Source organism: Macadamia integrifolia, chromosome 1 (assembly GCF_013358625.1).
Source record: "Macadamia integrifolia cultivar HAES 741 chromosome 1, SCU_Mint_v3, whole genome shotgun sequence".
Classification (NCBI taxonomy): Eukaryota; Viridiplantae; Streptophyta; class Magnoliopsida; order Proteales; family Proteaceae; genus Macadamia; species Macadamia integrifolia.
The window spans coordinates 13,346,690-13,353,449 of NC_056557.1; positions in this window are offsets into that span (position 1 = coordinate 13,346,690).

The following is a 6,760-nucleotide window of genomic DNA, read 5'->3' on the forward strand; positions in this document are numbered from 1 at the left end:
TTTTTTTTTTGGGTACTCACTTTGCAACAGTACTGAGAACCATTTGATAGGATGCCACCAAACATGGGTCATGGGGCCCAAGATGTGTAGGACCCATGTTTTACGGAATTCATCAAGTGGTTCAAGTTTATTACAAATTTCCTACCCATAAGCTGATCCAATTAAAATTAACCAACCGAGATAGTCAACCTAATGGTTTAACCGGGTCATCATGGTTCAGTTCTGGTAGTGACAATTGGGACCACTGCAATACTCCCTTTCATTGGTTCCAAAAATTTAAACTATTATTTATTATATAAAGTCTCCAAATTTAATGCATTGTGAGCCCTTAGAAAAAAGTTATCACATGGGAAATCACATGTAAAGAAAATTTCTTTAGATAGAGTTGTATAAGTTTCAGCCGACACAACCCTACATTTCTATTATAACTTTGTTTCAGGCCTTCAAGCATGTGGAGATGCACATGAAAGAGAGCCCATTTAGAGCATTATTGTGTATAAGATGGATCTCTCATGATCTACCAAATCAATACAATGAAATGACACAAAATGGTTTTCACAAAAAAAAAAAAAAAAAAAAAAAAATCCTCAAAATGGTAGGACATAATCATGACTCTCCATTCGTTCCAAAATCACATCACTCAAAGAGTGATCAAACATGTTAACTGTTGGGATTTCATGTAAAATGAGCTTACCCCACATGTGAGTAATTTGAGGTGAAAGTTTTTAAGTAGTTGAGCACTTTTTCCTTAATACTTAGGTTTTAAGGGGTGAGTTCTAACCAAAATACCAACACTATTAACATAGTTAGTTCTATAAATTATGCTCAAATGGTTGTGAATTGTGATCATCTCATTCTTCAAGCCTGGGATCGAACACCTAATCGAAGGACTAGAGCACTCTCTTTTTAATGGGTAGGTTTCAAGTGTGAGTTCACTATTGACATAATTGGTTCTATTAATTATGCATGAATGGTCATGATCATCGCATCAAGCCTGAAAACACCTAGTTGGAGGACTTGAACACTCTCTCCTCAATGGATAGGTTTTAAGGGTGAGTTCTACCCATAATACCAACACTATTAACAACTTTTTTTTATTCTATTCATACGCTCTAATTGTGTATGATCATCCCAATAAACCTAAAAGAACCTAGTCGAAGGACTTGAACACTCTCTCTAGGGAGTTTTTAAAAGTGACTTCTACCCAAGTATATATCAACACTACTAAGATTACACTCGAATGATTGTGATCATCCCACCAAGCCAGAGAGCACCTAGTCATTAGACATACTGATTAGACATCGATGTCATAGGTAGGGGGCATAAGTAGCATTAACACAACTATACCCAAGTGATTGAAAAATAATTGTGTCGGTGACCTACATTATAATCTCTTATAGACTATGCTTGTCCTTCTCTATTATTACTGAGCTTTGATCAGGTTGTGTCTCTATTGTTGCTCACTCTCCTTTGGATTTTTGAAAAGCGCAAGGAAGGGTGTCTCATGTCATTGTCAGTCTGCCGAGGTATATAGAGGCCAAAGGAGTTAATATAAGTTCATTCAGATCAAGAAAAAGATTAAAGATTATATGTTACTCTCTTTTGGATTTTGAAAAGCACAATGAAGGGTGTCTCATTTCATTTTTAATATGCCAAGGTATATACAGGCCAGAGGAGTTAATAGAGTTGATTCAGATTAAGAAAATAATCTAAAGATTAAATGTTACAGTTTACACTAACAAGAAATCTGCGAGATGCTCGAGAAGCAATAAAAACAAACTTATGTGAGGATTTTCATAAAAATTAAAGTTAAAAATACATCTTTTGAATGAAGACAATTTAATCCAATTCATTAGAAGATGCAACTATTTAAAAAAAACACATAGGTCACCATTTTATGGGGAGAGAGAGAGAGAGTTTAATCTTAATCAAAGAGATTTTCTATTGATTAAAAAAAAAACTAATTATGGATTAACATTTAGACTTCAGAGTGTAATATTAAAATAAAAAAACCTCAAAAACATGTGGGAGGAGCACAAGAAGTGGGGAAGGCTTGTGGAGAACGAATCCTGCAGTAGAGATCTACAATTACCAATAGATGAACACTCCCTTCCTTATCCTCTCGTGTGTCAAAATCTGGTGTCAATTAGAGGTAGCAGCTCCATTGGTAAAAGTGATGTCTTTGAACTTGTCCACACTGACCCAGACTTGAGCTCGTGGATGATACTGCTTCAATTCTTCTTAGGAAAGGGGTTTGCTGCCGGGTTGCATGGTCCTGGCATCAGTCTAGGACCTCCTAAGGGGTTTGCTGCTGGGCTACGTACGTGGCCTCTGCATCAATGCAGAACTAATGGGAGCAAGCACATGGGCATCCTGAGGGAGAGGCGGGGTGACCCAGGGAAGGTTCTTTCATGCACTTACTTGAAATATATTGTCTGTTTCCAATCAGAGTTGGGAGAATGACAATGATGGCAATTCAATCTTTTCGCAATTAAATGGAGCAAACTACATGGATTTGTGAGAGAGAAAAAAAAAAGAAAGAAAGAAAGAAAGAAAGAAAGAAAGAAAGAAAGAGAAAAAAAACTAAATAAATACATAAAGGTAAAAAGAAAAGACCACAACAAGACCTTAAAAACATCCTACCTAAATGGGGTCGGCTACTTGGATCTTTTCCCTATAAATAGTTATATGTGAAGTCATATTAGAATCAAGACCTAAACTTTGCATATCGTTACTCACTACTCCTATGGTTATTTTAGGCCCCTACCTAGCTCTTTTAACTCTTAACACCTGAATCTTATCACTCATCTTTATTGGAGCATCCCAAGGCCTTCATTGAACATGATCATACAATCTCAAATGACTTTCACGAAGCTTGTCCCGAATCAAGGAAACTCCCAAATCAATTTACAAAAAAAAGCCAACTTAGTCTTATTCCAACTAAATGGGGTAGACAATAATGTCTAAAATACTAGTATATATATATATATATATATATGTGTGTGTGTGTGTGTGTGTGTGTGCAGAATATATGCCACTACAAAATGAGGTATTCGATTAAGGGCTGTCAAAATGACACCTCTATAGCTATATTTAGAATTTGATGTTGACACCTCCTTTTAATTGCCTCTTGACTGCTTCCCAAAAGTTATTTAATGCAAGGGTAAGAAACAGTTTCAAAAAATTGAAAGTCATTTTAATGCAAGATTTAATATACTCTTTAAAATAATAATAATAAAAAAAAATTACAAATTATTTGACACCTTAGAGAAGATTCAATAAGAAAATCCCTTGATTGAACTAGGCTCTAAAATTTGAAACATGGATGACCTATACCATATCCTGTCCATCTGCAAATCGGAATGGATATATCATTTGTCCACTTGGTAGAATAAATATATTGTCACATTTCGGAAAATAACAGAACTTTGTGATAATAACAATTCACCATAATTTATTTGAATAAAATTAAGAGAATTTCTACCACACTAGAACCGACCATATACTTTTCTATTTATTTTTCATGAGTTGGAAAAATGAATGGGAATGGGAATGTGAATGGTTTACTACTCAAATCTGGTGATCTATCTCTATTGCTTGCTCCTTCCTAGCTCCATGTATGGGGTTTCCCACATATTTTTTTCCTGACAAGAAAGATAATAAAGATTAATTAAATTAGAAACAAGTCCACGTTCTGAGTTGCAACCATTCTAAGTTTTTCAGTCCTAGATCTATTTTCCAAATTATGTGCTAAGTAGATGTATTCTCTATATTGTTTCAAAACATTGGGGATAACTTTTTCATCAATTTGATATCCAAAACGTGAAACAACTCCAATGGTCATTCAGATACATAATCATATTGCTTCCAGTCTCTTTTTTTTTTTTTTTTTCTAACGACGGGTATCGAAGCCTTCTGTCTGACTAGTCCTGCTGACTCATGCTGACCCCACAACCGCATGAATCAGATCATACCGGGGTTGAATGAGAACCATTCAACTTTCACTGAAAGCAGTGAAGAACACTAAACACCCCTGTGTGAGTGGCCCAAGGTGTGTCTAGTGGGAGTCGAACTTAGGATGTCCGAGTTTTCAGCTTGTACCAAGTTCGTTGCTCACCAATTGTATAATCCCCTTGGGTTATATTGCTTCCAATCTCCTAACTCTAAGCAATCTGTCCAAACGTCTATGATTATATTCCCCCAATATATATTCCTTGGTTTCCATTCAAACATTGGTCAAATTTGTTTTAGAACCTATATAAACTTTAGCCATAATTAGATGATAACGTAGAAAATATACCTATCAAATTTGGATTATAAAAGTAACGGCATGTCAAGAAATATATAAAAATCAGGTGTTATGAATCCTAGCTCCCTTAAAATAAATCAGGGAAAAGACTGGGTATACCGCCGGTATACCACAGATTTGAGTCTCTCTCTCTCCTCCTCACTTTGGAAAAATCCCTTATACCCTTTCATTGATTGAACCGCTAGCTCCAGAAAAACTGGGGCATCCCTAACCTCCTCTTATTAAATTAAATCAAATTATATGAGTCTCTCCTGATTGAAAACATGCAAGGGTAAGTCAATTTATTTATTTATTTGTTAAAGAGAGTGCATGTTTATTAATTATCATCAGCTCGATAGTTTACTAGTATTTAAAATTGAGAAAGGCAAGCTAAGTTTATTTGTATCAATATCAACGGTTCAGAATTGGCCACTTCATATGCTACATGGCAGGTATCAAGGGCGAGACATTCCCTTTCACATCTGTAGTCAAAGTGCTGTGTTAGAATTCTTCGCAATCTCAATTTCAATATGACCTAGTTTATACGGTTGTGGGGTCACTATAAATTTGTGGGGCTATTCAAGTCTGGATAACCGTCCTTATGGAAAAAAGAAAAAAAAAATCACAATCTAAATCACACCCCGATAGGAAGAGGTTAAATCAAATTAAACGCGTCCCTCCTGATTGAAAACAGATCAAGGAAAGTCAAGCCTGATACATTTTGAGATGTTTATCAATTATTATCAGCATGGCTGTTTACTTAGAATTCAAACTTTCAAGTTTGAATTTTCAATTTTCTATTTTCAAAAAAAAAAAAAAAAAAAAAAGAAAAAAAAAAAAGAAAAAAGAGAGAGGGAGAGGTTGTAATGCCTTCCAAATTTGAAGAGATTCTCCAATATAAAAGTCAAATTTTGATGATTAAGATCACACGTTGCAATCAATTAATTGCTAACAGAAACTTGTGAGATGCATAGGAAACTACAAAATTCTCATTTATGGAAATACTTAATTCAAAATTAAAACTGCTAACTAAAATAAGAGTTGTCTTTAGTCATATCTTTCACACCTTCCACGTTTGATAGTACTGGAGAATTATAATTATTAATTTCTCTAAATGTTATAAATATAATGTGTATTCATTAGGGTTTTTGACCATTTCCAATAATATGAGTATGACAAAATTGTTGACTGAAATTCTTGAAAGTTTAATTTCATAATCAAAGAAAATTACCTAGCAAAATGACAAACCAACCCTTTAATGGACAAGTTTCCTTGGATATATCTCCTCCTTGTACCTGCAGGAAGTTGAATGCTCCACATAGAAGCTGAGATTGCAGATGGACCAAAATTCCCAAATAATCAACCATAATTGGAATGAAAGGATAATCTCTAGTTTGCTTAAAATTAAACCAATAATCAAACTACAATCACAAGCTTTGAACATAAAGCACACCTGAAAATCCGAAATGTTGCCAAAAAATAGCAGACTCACCCAACTTAGGTCAAAATTTTCTAACCTAAGACCTGAGAAAAGCTGTTGGGGCTGGATGTTAGTATGGTTCTGATAACCCCCGACCTAAGGAAACTCCTATGATGCAACATGAAATTCTCCGGCAGGAACATTCACCGTGGGAGTGCCGTCCGTGCCAATGACTAGATGGAAGAATGCATTTGATTGCTGGTACTTGTTCCCAACAACCCACAGTGCTGAGAGAATTTCTGAGGGAGAATGAACCTATGTATATTTACCAACAAAGAAGAATGAATCTATGATTGGTTAAAATGACTCAGGCTGAATGTGACCCTTCCTAAACCAGGAAATCAGACTAGCCTATTAGGTCTTCGAAAAGATATCAGGGCTTGGCTCCGTCTGGAACAGAAATTGCATTTCCTACTCTTACCATAGAAAAAACTCCCTCTTTCTTCTAACAGAAGCTCAGGACCATCAGGTGACTGCACAGACTCCAGCACAAAGAATTAGAGAGGCAATTGAGGAAGAAGTACACAGAAAGATACTACTAAAGTTGACGACAATTATCAGTCCTATGTCCTCAGACGGTTCCAATTCATTCCACTCTCCATCCACTTGAATCACCATTCCATTAAGATGACAATAATTCGTCCTAGATTAGCACGAATGAGTGGAAGTCCAGGAGGCTCCCCACAATGAATGGAACTCAAATCTCTGCAACTAGGTCTCCAGAATGCCAAAGAAAGACAGAAAAGCACATTGCAGATTAAAATGGATACCAAAAAAAAAAGAAGGCTGGATGCTATCATCTTCAGCATTTTACTGTTGACAATGGAGTTCGATGTAATACTTAATAGTGCTACAGTATCTTGAAATTCAAATCCTTCCCTGATTAATTATACCAGCTAGTCAAGGTTTGGAAAGATCACTTTTTCTTAGTCAGTTCTCTGTCTTGCTTGTATCTATGTATGCAAATAACCATTAAAAAAGGGGAGGGGGGG